The sequence below is a fragment of the Leucopleurus acutus genome (assembly GCF_964270905.1).
Source record: "Leucopleurus acutus genome assembly, chromosome: 13".
NCBI lineage: Eukaryota > Metazoa > Chordata > Mammalia > Artiodactyla > Delphinidae > Leucopleurus > Leucopleurus acutus.
Genome location: NC_139155.1, coordinates 17741489 through 17762428, shown reverse-complemented (window position 1 = coordinate 17762428; position 20940 = coordinate 17741489). Strand labels below are relative to the sequence as shown.

At 46.2% G+C, this 20940-nt stretch overlaps 1 long non-coding RNA gene across 1 annotated transcript in view; it reads right to left on the bottom strand.

Moving 5' to 3' along the window:
- Window positions 1–20940, bottom strand: part of LOC309970542 — a 112242-nt gene that overhangs the window by 30397 nt on the left and 60905 nt on the right. The window lies entirely within an intron of this gene.

The window sequence follows — 20940 nt, the reverse complement described above, 5'->3', positions numbered from 1 at the left end:
CACTGTATTCGTACACTTAAAACTTTGCTAAGAGGATAGGTCTCATATTAAGTGTTCTTATCACAATACAATTTACATTTTTTTAATTAAAAAAAAAGATGTTATTGTGAATCTGCCTCTGCCACTAACCAGCCAACTGCTTCCCTGGGCTCCAGGAGGCTCCTACGTGACAATGGCGTTAGGCAGAGGATTTATCAGGTCCTCACTGCTCTGACCTTCAGTGATTCTACAGCCCAATGAGCAGCCCTGACCCTGTCTAGCAAGAACTCTTCCCTCCCCTAGAAAAGGCCCTGGCTCTGACACAGTGGAAACTTCTCCCTAGTTCCAGCTCCCTGGCCAGGTGACACCAAGAAGCAAGAGCTGCTTGCAGAGAGGTGAGACTGAAACCACACGCCTGGGTGGGATCGGGTTTCCCTGGCAAAGACTGACCCTGACGCCCAGGCTCTGCTCACGGCCTGGGCTGCTGTGTGGGAGGCCAGGGCAGCTCCTCTCGAGTTCACATCCTGGGGCAGAAGACGGCCTGTCTCCGCCTCTGGCCCTTCACACCAAACAGACCCACGGGCAGATGTTCTGGTGCGGCGCTTCCCACAAGCAGATGCCAGGGAGGCAAATCCTCTGGGGTCTGGGAAGAGGCATAAAAAAATCTGCAGGAAAAATCTGTTTTCACCTTTAAAATGCATGTGCTTTTTGTATTTTATTCCATACTCTTTCCATATTTATTTTAGTGTAAAAATCTTTCCCTCATTCTTCAAGTAAAATTGGTTCCCCAGGAAAATGCATTTCTCTTGTGCTTTAAGTACCCCCAGCACATACGACACCTCCCATGGAGGGTACACATAGCTCAGTCAGCGAAGCAGGGGGTCCCTCAGGACTCCTCCCCCCACCCTCTGTGCTGGCTCTCAGCGCCTGCTTCTGGTCCCCAGTTGTCACTCCTGCATTTATACTTGGTCGTCTCTCAGGCTCACAGCCTTGGCAGTTCCTTCAACCCAGACACACACACCCCCTTAGTTCTAAAGGATGCCCTGTTGCTGTCCTTAGATCCACAGAACCCTACTTCCCAGCACCAGTGAGGAGGGGGCATTTCTGACACCACCTCCCAAAATTCAGTGTCCAGGGGACAATGTTGGATCAGGACACCCTGGCCAGACCCCTCCCCCCAACATTTGTATGTAGATAAATCTGGCCAAAGAGAACACCTAGGGCAGCTGGAGAGATGAAAAATGGGGTAGGGTGGGGCAGAGGGTTGAGCAGAGCAACAAAAGAACAACTTACGAACTGGGATGCTGCGGGGAGAGGTGTGGTGGCAAAACCGCGCGGCAGGCAGCCAGCAGCCCCGATGGCTGTGCCGGTTGTCTCTCCAGGGGCACCAAGGTGTTCAGTTCCGGTGGGGAAGGGCTGGCACCTCCCACTAATGTTGGTCCAGGCAGAAGCTGACCCACCTCTCCAGAGAGAAGCCAACCCAGCTATTTGGGCCCTTGGGAAAAACCAACTATCGAAGTATTTTGCAAAAACATTTGCTCAAAGCACTGATGCCTTAGAATAATGTTTCCTTCCCCCTCTACTCCAGGAGGGACAGCCTGGAATTTTCCTGATGGTTTCAGCCAGGAATTTCCAAAAATCAGTGGTCTCCAAAGTTTTTTGATCATTCATCTGTTAGTAAATATGTTAGATGCACTCTTAATATATGTGTATCTAAAAACTTATAAATTATATACAATGGTACCTATATATTTGTACATTATAAAGCATATTCAAAAATAGGCATCTTTGAAGGATGAGTTGAAAATTAAATACAAATAAAAGATCTAATGTTTCTTTCTCCAGCCAATTCTCTGGTACAATCCAGGTTGGAGGCCACAGCTATAAGCAACCTCATTGTCTGTTACTCTTTTGTTCTTTAAATTTTGTTTGAGGTGCTGTGCTTCTGTTCAGCCATTAATCTCAGACGGGAATGTCTTTGTCACCTGGATGAATATGTCTGAGAGTGGGAAGAAGAGATGAGAGGATTAACTATCGCCCTCAACTCGAAGGACCAGCTACACGTCCTACAACAATTCCAAGTGCCTAAGTGACCGCTCTGCACTGGCCCTGTGCTGGGTATGGTGGGCCAGCCCAAGCACAGAGTCTGCTCTCCGGAGCACTCCATCTCCACTGCCCTCTGCTACCCAGAACTCAGATTTGGAGCAGTCAGGAAGCAAGAGAAGTGATGGACCACAGGGCGATGACAGAAGAGCGGAGAGGTCCTGGGGTCTGAGCCAGTCTCTGAAGGATGGGCAGGACACTGACATGTGGGACAGGGGGAAATAAGACTCCCAGCAGAGGGGCTAAATGTCTCCAAACATTTAATAAGATATGCCTTAAGGGGCGGCCCTAATGAATATCCTGTCCCAAAGTCTGCTGGAAACAGGAAAGCACAGGAAGAACATGCCGCCACTTTGAATCAGGCCTGGACTCCAGTGCTGGCTTTTCCACCTTCTGGCTGTGTGACCCAGAGAAAGCCACTTCACCCCCTGAGGCACAGCTATCTCGTCTGTTAAATTCAGATACTATAGCTCTCAGGGTTGCTGCGAAGTGCAGAGAAAATCACACGTATCAGTGTCCACTTCGGTGCACAGTGAATGTGAGGTCCCTGTAGAGAACAGTGCTGGGGGATGCCCACGGAAACAGGAGTCCCTCTGGACTGACCATTCATGAATGTGTGCCACACCTTCCTGACCAATTTGTATTTTCATTCTGGCCCATCTTAAGGCCCAGTGAGTGACCATCTGTGTTGCAGTTAAGAACACAAAGTCAGAAAGCAGACTCCCTCAGTCCAAACCCTGCTCTCCCATGCGCTGGCTGCACGCCTGTGAACAAGCCCCAACTATCTCGGCCTGCTTCCTTATTAAATGGGGATGGATGCATTCATTCAACAAGTATTCGTTTTGCACCTGCTGTGCACCAGACACTATTCTGGCACATACAACAATGCTGAGGATACAGCAACGAGCAAAACAGATAAAGATCCCAGGTCAGAATACGTACAGGATGAGCCTGGACCATCGTGTCACCCCAGAAAACAAGGCAGCCATCCGAAGTCCTGTCAAAAGATCTTGGGACCCAAACTGAAGGGGCTTCCACTAGCTGAGGAACAGCATCAATAAGACTAATGCTGGCAATGGATTGAAGCGCATCACATTTGTAAAGCTCCATCAGTTCATACTCATGGGTATTTCCAAATGGCCACATTATGATGATGCTAGATGTATTATTCTGAAAACTGAAAAAAATCAAGCATTTAATTCAACTTTCCTAAATGAGCTGTATCTCAAGGTAACTCAAGAGTTGATGCGGGGGGCTTCCCTGGTGGCGCAGTGGTTGACAGTCTGCCTGCTGATGCAGGGGACACAGGTTCGTGCCCTGGTCCGGGAAGATCCCACATGCCGTGGAGCGGCTGGGCCCGTGAGCCATGGCCCTGAGCCTGCGCGTCCGGAGCCTGTGCTCCGCAACGGGAGAGGCCACAACAGTGAGAGGCCCGCGTACCGCAAAAAAAAAAAAAACAGTTGATGCCGGGATATTTCACTCTATAGGAATGCTCTGGAAAGTAAAGAAAAGAAATGATAAAATATCACCATCTTACAATGCCCACTGAGTCCATAAATCTGGCCATGATCGTCAATGGCCGCTCACACCCCACAAAAGAGATAACCGGACACCACGTGACTCCTGACACAGAGCACCAATGAAGTACTGCTGGCAAACAGCCAAAGACCAAACCTGAATCTGAAGAAACCTCTGGGTCTAACTCCCAGCTTGCAAGAAATACAGGGGACAGAGGAACATGTTAAATGACATGACGGGAATATAAGCAGCAAGATCCAAGACAAACCACCCAGTTTCTTCAACAAAAATTACCAAGTGAGAGGGGTGAGAAAGAGGGAGGGGGAACCTATGAACTGAAAAGAAATAATCACATGCAATCTATGGATCTTACATGTTCTGATACAAACAAACACACTAGTAAAAAGTCACTTATGTGTTTGATGGGTACAGAGTTTCAGATGGGAATGATGACAAAGTTCTGGAGAAGGATGAGGGTGATGGCTGCACGATGTAAGTGTACTTAATACCACCAGGCTGCACACTTCAAAATTATTAAAATGGTCAATTTTATGTAATGTATATTTTTACCACAATTTAAAAAATCATTTGAGACTATTAGAGAAATTTGAACACTGACTGGATATTCAACAGTATTAAGGAATAGCTATAGTTGTATTTTATGTGTTCTTATATCTTAGAGATACATATGGAAGTATTTATAGATTAAATGGTATGATGGCTGTAGTTTGCCTCAAATTAATCCAGTGGGGTTGGAGGGATGGTGTAAATGATACAAGATTCAGCAGGAGTTGGTGATTATCGTAGCTGGACGATGGATATAAGGGATTTATTGTATAATTGAAATGTTTCATAATACAAAGTTCTAAAAAATTATCCATTCCCTCCCAGAGTTTACATGTGACTGTGGGAAAATAAACAAATAAGTAAAATCTGTAGATGGTGATAAGTGTTACGGAGGAGAAATAAGCCAGGAATATAGGAGGAGGTGCAGGCTGGAAACGTAAATTTGAACATTGTCAGCACATGTAGGTATTTAAGGTCATGAGACCGGTTTAGTCCATCCAGGGAATGAGTGTAGATACAAGTTAGTAGTCTGAGTTCTGAGTTCTGGGGTTCCCCGCAGTGGACGATGAGGAGAATCCAGCAAAGAACCGAGAAAGAAAAATCAGTGAGGAAGGAGGAAAACTCAGGAGCATGAAGTCCCGGAATCCAGAGACAAAAGTGTTCCAAGCAGGGACTGATCGTCCGTGTCAAATGATGATAATGGCCCAGTAAGCTTAGGACTAAAGATGGACCATTCGATTTAACAATAGGAAAGTCTGATTAGAGTGGGTTCTGGGGAGAATTGGAGACATCAAAGCATATAACTTTTTTCAAGTATACAACACCACTGTTAAGTGTAAGGTATTGTATACTTGAGAGTTGCTGAGAGTAGATCTGAAGCATTCTCACCACAAAGAGAGGGGAGAGGAAGTTGACTATGTTAACTATGTAAGCTGATAGGTATATCAATTATCTTGATCTTGGCAATCATTCCAAGCGTATACGTATGTCAAATCATCACATTGTGTACCTTAAATATATACAATTATACTTGTCAATTATTCCTCAATAAAGTTTTCTAAGAAAAGGATAGACAACTCTTTTTAAGGAGTCTTGCTATAAAGGAGGACAGAAGGGCTTCCCTGGTGGCGCAGTGGTTAAGAATCCGCCTGCCAATGCAGTGGACACGTGTTCGAGCCCTGGGCCGGGAAGATCCCACATGCCGCAGAGCAGCTAAGCCCATGCGCCACAACTACTGAGCCTGCGTGCCACAACTACTGAAACCCGCGTGCCTAGAGCACATGCTCTGCAACAAAAGAAGCCACCGCAGTAAGAAGCCCGCGCACCAAAACAAAGAGTAGCCCCCACTCGCCACAACTAGAGAAAGACTGCGCAGCTATGAAGACCCAAGCAGCCAAAAATAAATAAAAATAAATAAATGTATAATAATAAAAAAGAGGACAGAAAATTGGGGTGGCAGCTGGACGAGTAAATGGAGTCAAGAGACGAATGTTTTTTTACTTTTATTTAATGTTTGAATTTTATTTATTTTTTTATACAGCAGGTTCTTATTAGTTATCCATTTTGTACATGTTAGTGTATACATGTCAACCCCAATCTCCCAATTCATCCCACCACCACCACCACCCACCAGCCGCTTTCCCCCCTTGGGGTCCATACGTTTGTTCTCTACATCTGTGAAGAGACGAATTTTTTAAAGTAGGAGAAATTAAAGTGTGTTGGCAGGCTGCTGGGAGGGAACAAGCAGAGAGCAACATTTTCATGATGCAGGAGAGGAGCAGGGCTGAACCACTGCCCTGGAAGAGGCGAGGCCAGGGACAGTCTAGTGCACAAGTTCCAGGGCTGCAGCTCATCCAGGGGAATGGATGAGAGGGAGGGTAGATGGTATCGTGTTGACGCAACACGGTGGTAGAAGATATGCAGGTGCGGAAGCTCTGCTCTGGTCGCTTTTAGTTTCTCAGAGAAGTCATCGGGTGAGAGCGAGAATGAGGAAGGTGGTGCAGAGGCTTAGGGAGAGAGGAGAAGTTTTGCCAGGCATCCACAAGAGTGGAGCAGATGAAAGGACCCGGGAAATACAGATGGACCACCCGAATAATACCCACGCCTCCGGCATAAAGTTGAAAAACTTCAGTTAGATGACACATGAAAAAGTGCTTAGAATAGTGCCTGACGTAATCAACACAATAAATATTAGCCTGTCATTTGTTATTACTAGGCCACTCTCCTAAATGCTCTTAATTCTTAATTCAAGAATTGTCACTATTCCTAACAGACAGGGTTGAGTGAAGTCCCACGTTGTCTCCATTTTACAGTTCTTAGGATGAAAGCCTAGAAAACAGCCCCTTCACCTCAAAACCAATGGAGCCACGCCCGCTGAGGCCGACCCCCTGCACATGCCCGGGAGGAGTCTCTCCTGGAAGGCAGCCTTGGCCGGCAGCGGGCACGGCCACAGAACACCGTGTCCCGCTTGCTGAGAGGAGAGACCATTCCGATCAGGTAGCTCCTTGGTCATTACCGTCCTTGCCTTGGAATTTCATTAGGACCTGGTGTGGCTCCTGGGCTCCCAGTTTCCAGGGGCTTAGAGTGATGCTGCCTGTGGTACAAAGACAAAATGGCAAATAGCTGCCTGGTGTGCAGACTCGGGGGACTCTGTAGTACAGGGTCCTCTGTGGTGACCTGCCAGGCAGGAGGTGGGTTAACTATGAAGATGAAGATGAGACATCCACGTGGCGACAAGAGCAGGATGGCTGGGGAAATGCTGGGTGCGGTGGTGGGAAGTTCTGAACCAGGAGTCCCAAGGCTTCCGATATTATCCTCGCTCTGTCCTGATGCATCGCATTACCTTGAACTGTTCAGGGTCCTTTTTGTGTAAATGGGAATGATGATGATGATGACGATGGGGATGACGGCTTTACTCTGATTCTAACAAAACACAGTCCCTGCCGTTCTAAAGTCGGTGCTACAAAAGGAAGGGAGGTGGGAAGGGGCACGTTTCCTGTGTCAGCTGTCTTCTGTCTGCACCTCCACAGCCACTCTCCACTCTGATCCACTCTGCTTCGTGCCCAGGGATGCGGGCCTGGATCTGGACTGCATCTGTGGGTTCACTTGCCTTCTGGCTTTAGGTTCAGCTAAGGCAAGACCCCAGCTGGAGACCAGAAACTGGGCACAGCAGGAAGTCAGGCAGTTGTTTGCCATGAGTTGGTCACTGGAGGCCACGGCTCCTGCAGGCTGGCTTCCTCATCACCCACCCTCTCTGGGTTCTGGTGGCCCCTTGCTCTCCTGCCCTTCAGGAGGGGAGTAAGAGCTCCCCACGGCCGTTAGCCCTGTGGTGCTTCACCATCCCTTACTGGTCTCCCTAATCCCTGCCCACACCTTTATGAAACTCTCTTCAAATGCCTCGTTTGGTTTTATCTGCTGTTTCCTCCTGGGACCTTGACTGAGTTCCTTTTCTAGTAAGGTCCAGACTCTCTTATCATCTCTCGACTGAGTGCAGGAATCACTGACAAACACTGACTAGTATTTATTGAACGGGTAACACATACCAGCTTCCACTTAGGTTACAAAAAGTAAAAAGCATCACTTACTGCAAAAGACCTAAAATCTCACTTGAAAGTCAAGGCATGTGCACATCAAAAAGCACAAAATGTGCCTCACACATGCTTGGAGAAGCTGAGTTCTTTCCCTCCCTACTAGAAGGAGAAACTTGCTTTCCAGTTGCTCAGCCCCTGGGCCTCTTGCCAAACTAGGTCCCCTACAAACCAGGTCCCCATAGAACCGGGAGGCGTAACAGAGAAACAGCAGGATGCCGGGTTGTAAGCTTTCCTACTGCAGCACGGACTCTATCAGAATGTCCAGTTTGTTTATCTATGTCCCCAACCAGACAATAAGCCCTGTGAACACAGGGACCCCAGTCCTCTCATCAACCATCCTCTTCTCCTCTGGACCACTGTGCTGGGCTCCCAACCGTTCTCCCTGCTTCAACCCCTGTCCCTGTCCTGTTAACTATTCCTCACGTGGTATCAGGAATGGCTTCCAAAATGACACATCTAATCCTGCGGCTCCACTGCTAAGACCACCCAAGGGCTTCCCCCTGCACCCAGGATAAAGTCCAGCTCCACATGCTACAGGGGCCTACGGATCTGGTGCCAACCTCACCCTCACCACGTTCCCAACCACACCAACCTTTCCGTTCCGCAAACAAGCCAAGCTAAGTCTGACCCCTGGCCCATTGCACTTGCTGTTCCTTATTCCTGGAACGCCTGGCTGGCTCTTTGCTCTACTCTAGGCATCAGCTTAAACTCACACCCTTTATCACATCTCCTCCTACAGTTTCTACATCGCACTTAGCACCATATGCTCCCACAGTATTAGCACCATGAGAGTGGGACCTTGTGCGTGTCGTTCGCCACTAGATCCCTAGAGCATGGAACTTGGGCACAGAGTATGTTCTCATTACATAAAGAGTGGGTAAAGGCCTGCTATTCAGATGAGCTCAAAGATGCTTTGGAGGAATGTATTAGGAGCATAAAATTCTTTAAGTGAAAGTAAGGGGGAAATTAACCTGATGCTTTATGTAATTTTGGCAGGTTACTGACAAGAGCTGGCTAGCCAGAAAGGAAGAGCTGAGTCCACATGTAGGGGAGGTGTCGGGCTATGCCCCTGGGGGTCCTTATAAGAAACTTTGGGGGGCTTCCCTGGTGGCGCAGTGGTTGAGAGTCCGCCTGCCGATGCAGGGGACACGGGTTTGTGCCCCGGTCCGGGAAGATCCCACATGCCGCGGAGCAGCTGGGCCCGTGAGCCATGGCCGCTGAGCCTGAGTGTCCGGAGCCTGTGCTCCGCAACGGGAGAGGCTACAACAGTGAGAGGCCCGCGTACCACAAAAAAAAAAAAGAAAGAAACTTTGGGGAGCTTCTGTCCTTCACATAGGTTGGGTGGGGGCAGGGAGCTGTGCAGAGCCACTTCACTCTCTTCTCCCCACTCCCCTTTATTTTCCTTTCTCTCTTTCAGTCTTTCCTTCATCTCCTCCCATGGGTAATGAAACACTGGCCTCATCTAGCACTACTGCCTCTCTTTAAGACTTCAAAAGTCTCTCTTTAGGAGGTCCCAGGGACATCAGAGGAGGGACCAGATTTTTAAAAAAAAATAAACATCAGAGTTTAAACAATGTGGCATGGCATTATGTCAGTTAAGATGCCTTTGGTCAAATTAAGCCCAGACTCAACTGGTTTAAACAGTAAAGAAGATTTATTTTCACATATAGCTAGAGGTCCTGGTAAAGGGAAGCTGCAAGATCAGTTAAATCAATTCCTTGCAATATCCTCAAGGACCCGGTTCCTTCTGACTTTCTACCTTATCATCCCCAGTGTTAGATTTGTCCTCAGCTATCTCCCCTCATGGTCACAAGGTGGCTGCCACCATTCCAAACCTCATGACAAACATGACAATGTCCAGGGGAAGAAGAGTGACTGCTTTTCCCTCAGGTCTCATTTAAAAACAGAGGTAATCTTTCTCAGAAACTCTCCCAGACACTTCCTTTCATGTCCTATTGGCCAGAGCAAAGCCAAATGTGGCAAGAGAATGAAATCACCATAGTGAGATTAGACTAATCGAGAATTGTTCTTGAGCAGGAGATGAGGGTTGGGGAGTTTGCCAAAGTGCCTATTCCAGGTACCAGCCAAGAATCGCACGCCATTCTGAGGTATTAGGTAGAAGGTGCATAGTTAGCCAAATTTCAATGTAATGACCATTGTGAAATGCAGAACGCAAAAGATTGCTAGCCTATAAAATAATGGGAAAATATATCATTGATGAGAACAGAGAAAACAAGTGCCTAATTCTAACTTTTGGTAGAGAGTGGGGAATGAACAGGAAACTGGGGATGCTTTCTCAGAGGAGATGCCAATAACAAAGCCAAGATACCTTGATATTTACTGTATGCCCAGCACAGAGCCTGGTGCGTTACATAATTAACTCATTTAATCCCTTCAATAGCCCTATGACGTATGTACCACTCTTTCCCATTTGAGTAAGGAGACTGAGGCATGGAGAAGTTAAATAGCTTTTCCCAGGTCACCAAGTTAGTTAACTGGCCTCTGGATTCAAGTCCGGGCAGGCTGATTCCAGACCCGTTCTTTTACTCAGTCCCTGGACTATTCGTTCTCCTTAATCTTGAAAAAGATTTCCAAAGGGACAAGCATAAGCTCCCCATGTGTTTACACTGAAGTAGGAAGTCTAGGCAGAAGCGACAGCAAATAAGATGAGTTGAAGGAGACAAGAAGGCTCAAGTACACCTGCTAGAAAGTGATTACCTGGTTCAAGTAGGAGATGGTTAGGAATTTGGTTAGGTGGTACAAAAAGAAAGGAAGAGGCAAATTGAAAAAAATATACAATTTTCAAAGGAAGAAATACTACCACTAACACTGATATAATTGATTATGGGTATTACCAGAACAGAAGTTCATGCCAGCAGATCTTAAGAAAATGGAATGTCTACAAAGGATTCACAGGACATAGAACCAAACCTAGAAAGCCATTCAGTGTCCATGCAAGTTGGCTGCCAAAGTCACTCTGGTAGTTCCTCAGTCTCTTCCAGTCAATGTTCCCCATGCTCTCCCTCCACGTTCCAAGGGAACTGAGAGCCTTTCTCCTTGGTCACCGTCGGGGCAACCAGCCAGTGGATGGGTGGACCCACTTCTGCTCCAGTTAGTGCACAGAGCACAGCCTCGAACTGCTTCCCTACCAGAGCTGCGGGCAGGGCAGTGTCAGCCAAATGGGGTGATCATGACGTAAGCCTAGGTAAAGGAGGAAGAAGATTCAAGGCTGATTTACAGGATGAAAAGGATGAGGCCCTTGGGAGTGACGAAATGGTTGGGAAACATTTAAAAGAACTAGTTTGTAGGAGGAAAGAAGATGATGTGTTCAGTTTCGAACAAGTTAGGTTTAAGAAGATGGCACATCCAAGAGATGGCATTAGAGGGACGAGACTGGAATGCAGGTAAGGACTGTATACGCAGATACGAGACTCAGTCAAGTAGCTGATCATCCAGTTATTGGGCATGTGTCTATCCTAGGTTCTAGAACTGTCCTAGGTTCTAGAGCTGCAGCATTGATCGGAATGAGGCCTCTGCTCTTGTTTGGCTTGCTTCCTAATGTTTAAGCCCTTGAAAATAAGTGACCCTTTGCACAAACCCTCACACTGTTCCCTGTATCCTGTGTGACCATGCAGAGAAAAGAGAGAGGTTGAAGTCATGTAATTTGGGAAGACAAAATAAAGATGGTGAAGAAGAAATAAGACTGGGAGGGCACCCTCAGAGAAGAACAGGGAACCGAGAGAATGTCATTTATGGAAGGAGGAGTGAGTTTAAAGAAGAAATTAACATCCATTGGCTCCCGGCTAATAGTGAAGGAAAAGCCACTGAATTTGACAGGAGGGTTGCCACTGGTCAGCTTCTAGCAATGGTTTTTGGTCCTCACTGTGCATCAGAATCACCTGAGGTGCCTTAAAACATACAGATGCCTGGGAGCTACTGCCAAGATCCAGTTGCATTAGCAACTGGTTTGGGATGTGGTCTGGGCATTGGTATTAATGGTTGCTCAGGTGACCTAAATGTGCAGGGCGAGTTGAGAAACACTGCTCTAAATAAAGTGGTTTCAACCGTAGAGGCTAGACTGCAGAGAGTAGAAAAGGAGAGGGTTTTCTGTAGTGGAGAGACTAGCAGTCTTAACATCAGACATGGATGTTTAGTCTCAGTCTCCTTCTGCCTTGCTGTGGGATTTAACCTCCTTGTGTCTTATCTATGAAATCAGGATAGAAAGACTTGCTGTGCCCAACTCACAGTTTCCTGGGGAGGTCAAGATGGGATAATAGATGTGAGAGTACTTTGAAAAAAGATTGAAGTGCTGTAAAAATGTAAGATTTATATGGTTGTCAGTTTTTTGCCCCAAAGATCGCGATTATCAATTGTAATGACCTACGTGGAACCAGCATCCCTTTCCACTCTGAGCTCACAAAGAGAGCATCCTTTGATAAGTGCTCACAGCCACTATCTAGAGGTCTAATGCTGTCTGCAACCCTCACTTTTTCACAGCTAGTCTTACACCAGATCTATGATAGATGAAGTTTCCACAGTTCTGCAAATCCTACCTAAAATTGCTAAATGCACAGCCATCCAACATAAAACTAAAGAGTTGAAGGATATTGCTGTAAAGATTAAAAAGTTTGATGTTACAAGGTCCCCATTTAGTTGTCAGTCCTAATTGTCATAGAGAATGGGGAAGGCAGAGAACAGACTGGGGGACATCTGGGAGTGCAGACAATGCTGCAGGGTCAGAAAAGCCTAATTCCCCTGGAAGATGGGGAAAGCATTGTCCAAAATCTAAGCCAAAACCAGCAGAATTCAGTAACCACCTTGGAGTCTACGTCATACCTGGATATGCCTACATACCTAATATATGTCATGCCAAGTCTCCAAGAAATGAAGCAACCTTCTCAGCGCTCCGCACTCTGATCGTCCTTGAGGTAGCACCTGTCCCCAGGTGAGCAGTGGTACCTGTTGATGGTGACTAAGGTCCAATTGGGAGGCTTTCTGTAATCCTAGATGATCACAGAGGAGAAAAATAGCATTACAACATGCTCTCTACTCACTTTTGTTGGACGTTTTCCTTTGGGAAAAATACAAGATCAATACAATTCTTTGTGAAGGACATGGCATACATAATGGTTGAGTTTCTTTTTTCTAATGAGCAGCTTGAACTCAGAGCAAGAGTAAAGCTCCTCCATGGGAATTCAGCCAGGTGTCGGGTAACAGGTGTAAGCATCGGAGAGATGCTGGGGAAGATCAGTTACCTCCCTCTCGCCTCTGAGCCTGCCCTGGCTCCTTCTACTCGGGTTGCTGTTAGGGAGAAGGTGGTAATTACATTCTCTATCTGCCTGCAAGTCTCCACCCAACTCTTCTACCTGCAAAAAAGTCTTACATCAAAATTGCCCTCCTCCAAACACAAGTACAGACACCAAAAGCTAGACACTCCCTCATCTTACACCACCTCCAACAGGACTTAGAGTCTTTGTATGTCAAACTACCAAGTAAAATAGAATTTTGAAATAAAGATATAAAGGATTCTTCCCAAGTTTACATCGATCATCTCATCCATTGAGAAGCCACTTTCCTCATGTCCAACCATCCTTGTAAAAAGCTGACCATGAGGAGAAAGGGATACAGAGCCAAGGTGGATACTATATCCTTGACTCCTTTTTAAATGAGAAATATTCACTTTGAGGAAGCATCTTTCATGCCCCAGTGTATAGACCCTAAGCTTCTGGCATGGAAGGCAACGAGGATTGGTGAAAAGAGGAGTAACTATGCAGTCATTCAGTCCTATATTAAAATCCCATTTTTAAAATAGCTGCTGTGAGCTTGGCCAAGTAATTTAATCCCCCTTAGTCTCTTTTTCCCTTACCTACAGCAAGGGATAAAATACTATCATATAGCATTATTGTGAACATGACACAGAACGTGGAGGTCCACAGTATATAACATGATGTAGCTCAGTCCCCCCACTGCCCTATTGAGACTGAGTTTTTCAATATCGGGAAGTCCAGTGACCACTTATTCCTGTGAATTTCCTGTGAACACAATATGAGAAATCTCAGCTAGAGGCATGCGTTTATAATCGGGAGAGGGGGGTCCACAGACAGGGGAGGGGATACTTAGCAGTCCATCCTTCAACAATTCCTACCATTTCCTCTGTGGAAGCTGTACCCATCAATAAATCAGCACGTGGTAGTGCTTTTTTTTTTTTAATTACGTGGAAATTTTGTCGCTTTTTGTTATAATAATATACAAACAAAAGTGTTTTTCCCCCTGCTCTCAAAGATATGTTGTTGACAATTACAGTTTCAGAAGCACAAGGAACAAAAAAACTGCCCCAAAACTCAAGATGAAGGCTAAAATGAGATTTTTTTAAAAAAACACCTCCCCTGATGGTACCTAGGAAATGTCACTGTGCCTGGTCTCACCATGGATGATTTCCTGTACCCACAGTCAGTGCGATAAAGAGACACAATAGACATAAGAATAGCTTAAAGCTTAACTGTAAGATTATTTTTCAAGAAGCAGTAGCTTCTCCAAGTATAATACCTTAGCTTCTAGAAAAAGTAATCGCTGCAAACATTTGAAAAGTCGAAATTCTATACAAGGACCCAGGAGATTAACACAATTGAACGTAATAGCTCTTCCCAACGATTTCCTAGGGATTGGACCGCAAAAAGCCTTAAGACGGCTTTCCAAATATATTTTATTTATTCATTGAAGAAAAGGCTATTTGAAGTTCTTGTATTCCTTTCACATAGAGATGCTTCACTGAGCTTTATGAGAAGTCTGTAGGTGCAAAATGAGTAACTCCTCAGCTTCTGGAAAATGTAATCATTGCAAACATCTGAAGTGTTAAAATTTTATGCAAAATGTCTTTTGTAAAAGATACAGATAAATACCTTGAAACAAAAATCATTTCAAACTGGTCTCAGCATTTATGTTTTAGAAATCAATTCAGGGGACTTCCCTGGTGGCACAGTGGTTAAGAATCCGCCTGCCAATACAGGGGACACGAGTTTGATCCCTGGTCCAGGAAGAGTCCACATGCTGCAGAGCAACTAAGCCCATGTGCCACAACTATTGAGCCTGAGCTCTAGAGCCCACGAGCCACAACTGCTGAGCCTGCGAGCCACAACTACTGAAGCCCGTGCGCCTAGAGCCCATGCTCTGCAATAAGAGAAGCCACCGCAACGAGAAACCCGCACACCGCAATGAAGACCCAACGCAGCCAACAATAGATAGATAGATAAATGAATAAATAAATTTTAAAATATATATATTAAAAAGAATAAAATAAAATAAAAATTAATACATACTCAAATGCCTATGAATGTACAGAGCATCTCTGGATGGTAACAGTAGCTGTCTCTAGGGAGATAAGGGTAGGAGGGCGTTTCACTGTTCAGTGCATCCCTCCTGTGCTTTATATTTTGTATTTAATTAAACGTGTTCTCTTCAGTAAGCAAGCCAACTCGCGCATCCCATTCAAGGTGAATGATCTTTCCCTACAATCAGTACTGGAAACTGACCTTCTCCCTAACCTGCATCTCAGGTATGCTATAGAGCAGAGAAGCTCCTTGCCTTCTTTCCACACTGGGCATCAGCTGTGTTGGGTGCTGTGCTGGCACTAAAGTATACAATGAAAATAAGATGCTGTCTCCTGACTGTCCCCACGGGATGGCTGGGCACCCCCCCCCGACCCCTGTGCCCAGGCTCCAGCCCTACTCAGTTTTCTCCCAGCCACAGAGCAGGCCACTGCCTTTCAGATGTATCACTGTGGTCTTTTCCCTGTTGCCACGCACCCCCCGCAACCCTTGTGATTAAATGGCTTTTTTAAAGAGGCTAGTATGCATCCTCTTCCTCGGTAGCCCTGAGACACGATGACCAAGGGAGGAGGTTTAAAGCCCACTTCCTCTTGGCCCTGGAATACCAGTGGACACATTAAAGTCAGTAGCTGTGTGACCTTGGCAAGTTGCTTAACTTCTTTGAACCTCAGTTTCTCATTCTTGAAATGGCAGCAGTCATTATACCATCAGAGGGATGGAACGGAGATTGAATGAGATTAGTTATGTAAAATGCCTAGTATAATACCCAACACATAGCAGGTGTGCAATAAAAGTGAGATGACGAAATCATCATCATCTTCAATGGTAGTAGCATTAACTGGTTCTTACTGTCAAAGGATGATGCTTTCAAACTTCCCAGGCCTGCACATATTTCCAGCTGTCTGTCTCTGGACCTGCTTACAAGCAGTATGCAGCAGTAGAAAGGGTGGGCTTTAAAGTCAAAGAGGTTTCACCTTGAGCAAATCCTTAACATCAGTTTCTTCAGCTATAAAGTGAGGAGAATTATACCTTCCTCACCAGATTGGTGCAAAGATTACAGAAAATGTATAAAAAGCACCTGGCCCTTAAGAAGTGCTCTATACATGTTGGCTGTTTTCACCTTACTCCAAGGGGGCTTATTTATTCACTGGCCCCAACACGCCTTTCTCTCTTCTGCCTCTGCATCTTTTTTCAGCCTCGTTGTCCCTGACTGCCTTGCCCCTGTTACCATCTCCATCTCTGGAAACTTCCATGTATCTTTCTAGTTTCAGTTCCATCTGAGAGCTTTCATGAAGCTCTCTTTGACCACAATGGCTTTTCCCACCTCTGAACTCATAAAGTATTTATCTTCTGTGGGGAAATAGGAGGTACAAATCCAGAGGACCCCAAGATCTTTCCTCTGTGGCCACTGTTAGACCTAGTAGAAATGAAGGAGTCAGGCAACAGTGTACAGAAAGAACTCCATCACATGTGGCTTGGGGACAGTCCACTGGGAAACTGCTCTTTGGGAGTTTCCCAGTGGACTGTCATCTGTAGGGGTCACTTGCCCTTCCAAAAGTCAACTCCATGATGCCTTATTCAAGAATGTTTCATAGGGCTTCCCTGGTGGCACAGTGGTTGAGAATCTGCCTGCCAATGCAGGGGACACGGGTTCGAGCCCTGGTCTGGGAAGATCCCACATGCCGCAGAGCAACTAGGCCCGTGAGCCACAATTACTGAGCCTGCGCGTCTGGAGCCTGTGCTCTGCAACAAGAGAGGCCGTGATAGTGAGAGGCCCGCGCACTGCGATGAAGAGTAGCCCCCACTTGCCGCAACTAGAGAAAGCCCTCCCACAGAAACGAAGACCCAACACAGCCATAAATAAATTAATTAATTAAATTTAAAAAAAAAAGAATGTTTCATAACAGAAAATGGTCAATTTTTTTCATTCATAAATTAAGGCACAAAACAGGCTGGCGGGCCACTGGACACATCAGCTGACGTCCACATGAGCAGTCGCTGTTTCCATCTCTCTGTGGGCCTGACTCCAGCTGCTCCTACACCCATTCGGTTCAAATGCGATTGATTGGTTCCTCTCTACAAACTTTGGACAGTTCTGAACAGCACTGCTGAAGATACGGCATCTCATCAGAAGCCTTCGTGGGCTCTTCTTTGTGGCAGTCAACTCACACTCTTGCTGTTCCCCAAGCCCACCATAATCTTCCCTGCCTCCTGTTTTCCCTCTACTTGGGACATCCTTTCTAAAGTTCTTTACCTAATGAACCCCACTCATGATTTAAAATCCAGCTCAGAGGTTGCCCTCTATGAAGAACCCCACCACCAACCTCTCCAGACACAGTTTATAACCCAGTTACATAGTACTGCCAGAATGCTTACTCCTCTCTCCCCTCACAAGACCATGAGCATTATGAGGTCAAGAATAATTTTATAACCCCTGAGTCTGCATATCAGAGTGTCTGACAACCAACACATTTGATTTAATGAATTGATGGAAAAAAAACAGAAATAAATGAATGAGTGATGTCATTTCTAACAAAAGACACTATCCCTCCCAGCTTTCCCATCCAAGTGGTGCCTATAAGTTATTCTTGGTAGGTATGGGTTGGTGAGGAACTACACATGGGTTGGTGAGGAACTACACATGGGCTGGTGAGGAACTACACAGGGCAACAGAGCCATGTTTGCAAAATGTGGGTACTTTTTGCAAACAAAAAGTGGGAAAGTACTTGTATCCAAAAATAACAACTCCCCTAGGGCTTCCCTGGTGGCGCAGTGGTTGAGAGTCTGCCTGCTGATGCAGGGGACACGGGTTCGTGCCCCAGTCCGGGAGAGGCCACAACGGTGAGAGGCCCGCGTACCACAAAAAAGAAAAAAAAAACTCCCCTAGAAAATATTAAGTCAAAGGAGTCTTCCATTATCTGTATTTCTTGTATTTGCCCTCCTGAACTACTATAGAGGTCTGGTTTCCAATGAAATCTGAAGAAGTGATATTTTGTAAAAGTACCCTATTTTTTAATTTACTAAGTAGCTATAATCCCAGGCCTGAAAAATACCATATTCAGTAGCTGCCGTTACTCTGTGAAGCAGCATTCCCAAGCTGTTTTCCTCTGCTAATTACTGAGCAATCCATTGTCACCCTTAGGCCTGGCGTAGGATTCCTGCGTGCCTGTTTACTTTCTGGCTACTTTGGTTCCTTTACATCACATGACCTTCAGTGATCCATATGCAATATGGGAATTATCCTAGCAGGACTTTCCTTAGAGGGCTCGCAGAGGTGTGCTGAGCATAAGTAATACATCAATTTTTAAATCCAGGCAGAATGAGTCCATATCATATGTTCCAGGAAAGCCTGTAATGCTGTAAGAGAACCAAAGGGCTTCTCGATCTTTGTCATTTTCCGTAGGAAAATGCCTCACCAAGTACATCCTTTTCTATGCATTCTGAAGCAGGATATTTATGGGGTCAGAGAAAGACACTAACAACTTGCCCAAGCTGTTTAGCTCGTATTTATTAACTGCTTAATACAAGCCAGGAGCTGTACCTAGGACTTTACATGCCTTGTTTAATTTTCCCCAAAATCCTAGGAGGTTTTTATTTCAGTTATGTAGATAAGGAGCTTGAAGCACAGAGATGCTGACAACTTATCCAAGGTCACAGAGTCAGCGTTTGAGGTCCAGTCTGCTGACTTCAGAGCCTGGAGCTGTAACCAGTACTCTGGCCTCCACAGTGTGTCCCTCTACTTCTTGTTCAAGAAGAGTTTTTCTAATATGTGTAATTCCCAGACAGCTCTCATAAGATCTTATTCCCTTTGGCATTTTACATTATATTCATATGAGCTCTTTTAAAAAAAATAGTATTTATTCAAAAAATATGCTTCAAGTATTCATCATGTGTGGACATGTAAGACTTCTCTAAAATTTTTACTTAGTTAAAAAGTCCCATGGGGAAAAGATTGTGTCCTCTTAACCTACATTTTTAGATTTTGATATAAAATATCTTGAGTAGGTGCAAAATTACTAACTCTCTGTTCCAATGGAAAAAGACAGCTGCATTCTGTGCGCTGCTGTCCACAGCCAGACGTGTTTCACAGGGAGCTCATTAGGTCCTCAAACACTTATTAAGCATGTCTCTCCATAGAGAGTGTGCAGGGAGTATGCAGAAACAGGGCAGAAGAAGACATGGTCCTGGATCTGCAGGAGCTTACAGCCCAGGAGCTCACTGCTTTGAAGAATTCATAGCCCACAGACAGACCAGAACATCAGGTCCACCAAAGCCCATAAAACCAGAAGTTCAAGAGAGAAAGAAATCATAGCCACCTTGGAAAACATCAACTTGCTTTATTGGAAAAGGCTCCTGAAGGCCGATTTCTCACCTCCAGCTTCTTTCTTTCCTTAGTGCTTACTGTCCTGAGAGGACCAGGCCAAGGGTAAAGCTAGGGGGAAGATGTCACAAGTTACTTGCAAAGGACAGAGCTAAAGAAACATGTAGATTGCCTTCTGAGCATCCAACAGCTTGACTGAAAATGAATTAATTTTTATTTCCAATGTATATTAAAACAGATAACATGTGAATATGCTAAAACAAATTGAAACAGCAACACAAAGTGTTAGGCAGTGAGCTTTCCTTCCACCCTCGGAGGCAGCATCTCTTACTTGGTTCCTAAGTTCCTCCAAAAGAGAGTTCTGGGCATTTATAATGGACAGAGGTTTATAATGCCCCAGCTCCTGGTCTAAGCTAAGCTAAGCTTCAGGGCAAAGTTGAGTGGCCTATCCTGAAGGCCTGGCCACAGGGATGAGTCAGAAAAGTGGGCAATGGAGAGTTTAATCCGAGGGAACTGCTCCGTCCTGGTTACCTCTGGGGCATGCTGGTTGTCTACGTGCAGGGTGCTGGAAGTCAGACACTGGGAGGAAAGGGAGGGGAAGCCGGGCCCTCCACACTCACAGCTCACCTTACAACTCTGCTAGGCACCACCCATCTTTTAGAGAGAAGCGTAGCATGCACTGGGCATAGGAAGCAGATACGGGAGAGATTACGGAAGATTCCAAGGAGGTTTTAAGCGCTCACAAGGCCCAGCCGCTATTTAGGGCTTCCTTGCTGGGGTGTTGGGGCAGGTGCTGATCCGTGGGGCCCGGGGCTGTGCTCTGTGGTGAGGAGAGAAGCTTTTAAATCTCTACTCCTAAAACCACTCTCCCTGCATCTCATAAGCACCCAGCTGCTGTGATCCTCCAGGACAGCAACTCCAGTTATTTATCTCTATATTCCACGATTAACTTATAAAGTAATGAATTGTCCATTGAACTAAGTTTGGGCCTCTGTCTGGCCAGAGACACCTCCTCGCCCGCACCCTCAGCTGGGAAGGCCATTGACGTGGGCTGCAGCCTTCCAGCCTAAATTCCCCTCCCTCTGCCACCTCCCCTTCATCCCTCCCTCTTCCGCCCCTCCCCCGGTTATTTGGGAGATTAGAGTTCATTAATTAAATCCTGTGCTTAGATCGAACTGTAACGTTATTCCAATCACATTTATCTTGCAGGCTGCAGAGGAGACGGCAGCCTCGCTGGAAACGCGCTGGGGAGCCTGAGCCGGCGGTCGGAGACGCACGGCGCGCAGCTACATCGCCACGCCGCCGCGCAGACCCTCCATCTTCCTGTTCAGCCTCCTGGCCCGCTTGCCCCTGCCTTGGGGGCCTGGCTTCTCTCTGGGGCTCCTGCCCGCCCCTACGCCCTGGCCCTCCGCGGCTCCCCTGCTCGGTTCCCTCCCCACCCCACCCCACCCCCGGCACATACGCTGACACGCGCGCGCGAACACTCACACACACACTCACACACACTGACACGCCAGCGAGCTGCTGGCCGCTCAAT